This window comes from Nicotiana attenuata, chromosome 6, assembly GCF_001879085.1.
Source record: "Nicotiana attenuata strain UT chromosome 6, NIATTr2, whole genome shotgun sequence".
Taxonomy (NCBI): domain Eukaryota; kingdom Viridiplantae; phylum Streptophyta; class Magnoliopsida; order Solanales; family Solanaceae; genus Nicotiana; species Nicotiana attenuata.
Genome location: NC_031994.1, coordinates 85,810,954 through 85,812,580, shown reverse-complemented (window position 1 = coordinate 85,812,580; position 1,627 = coordinate 85,810,954).

The following is a 1,627-nucleotide window of genomic DNA, read 5'->3' as shown; positions in this document are numbered from 1 at the left end:
CCGTGTTGGGTTCCGCCGGAGCCGGGAAGACCCTTGATCCTTTATCTGACAGTTTTGGATAATCTTTTGGTTGTGTACTGGGGCAGCATGACAACACGGGAAAGAAAGAGCTGGCAATTTACTACCTCAACAAGAAGTTCACATCGTATGAGGTGAAGTACACTCAACTTGAGAGGACGTGTTGTGCCTTAACCTGGGTAGCGCAGAAGTTAAAACATTACTTGTCAGCATATACCACCTATCTCATCTCTCGATTGGACCCGTTGAAGTACATTTTTCAGAAGCCCATGCCCACAGGGAGGCTGGCGAAATGGCAAATCTTGCTTACAGAGTTTGATATTGTCTACGTGACCCGAACTGCAATGAAAGCACAAGCGCTGGCTGATCATTTGGCCGAGAATCCAGTTGATGATGAATATGAACCTTTGAAAACATACTTCCCCGATGAGGAGATAATGCATGTTGAAGAATTAGAACAAGTCGAGAAGCCAAGATGGAAACTGTTCTTTGATGGGGCTGCCAACGCCAAAGGCGTCGGGATAGGAGTAGTATTGATTTCCGAGACAGGGCAACACTACCCTGTTACAGCTCAACTTCGTTTCTATTGCACCAATAACATGGCTGAATACGAGGCGTGTATCTTGGGTTTGAGATTGGCTATAGACATGGGTGTCCAGGAAATCTTGGTCATGGGTGACTCGGATCTTCTGGTACACCAGATTCAGGGAGAATGGGAAACACGAGACTTGAAGCTCATACCGTACCGGCAGTGTTTGCATGAACTTTGTCAACGGTTTCAATCAATAGATTTCAGGCATATTCCAAGGATTCACAATGAGGTTGCCGACACTTTGGCTACTTTGGCATCAATGTTGCATCATCCAGACAAGGCTTATGTGGACCCATTACAAATTCAGGTCCGAGATCAGCATGCCTATTGTAATATGGTGGAAGAAGAGCTTGATGGTGAGCCATGGTTCCATGATATCAAAGAATACCTCCGGATGGGAGTGTATCCGGCACAAGCTACAGGGGATCAAAAAAGAGCAATACGACGCTTGGCAAGCGGTTTTTTCTTCAGCGGAGGGGTGCTGTACAAGAGAACCCCAGATCTTGGATTATTGAGATGCATGGATGCTAAACAGGCTACAGTTATCATGGGTGAGGTACATGCGGGAGTTTGCGGACCTCATATGAGTGGATATGTATTGGCAAAGAAGATTCTCCGAGCGGGTTATTATTGGCTTACTATGGAACGGGATTGCATCAGTTTCGTGCGCAAGTGTCATCAATGTCAGGTACATGGAGATTTGATTCATTCTCCACCATCTGAATTGCATACAATGTCAGCACCATGGCCGTTCGTTGCTTGGGGAATGGATGTAATTGGGCCGATCGAGCCAGCGGCGTCAAATGGACACAGGTTCATTCTGGTAGCTATTGATTATTTCACTAAGTGGGTTGAAGCAAAAACCTTCAAAAATCTGTGACCAAGAAGGCAGTGGCCGATTTTGTGCATTCGAATATCATCTGTCGGTTTGGGATCCCGAAGGTAATCATCACAGACAATGGTGCCAATCTCAACAGTCATTTGATGGCAGAGACATGTCAGCAGTTCAAGATTACG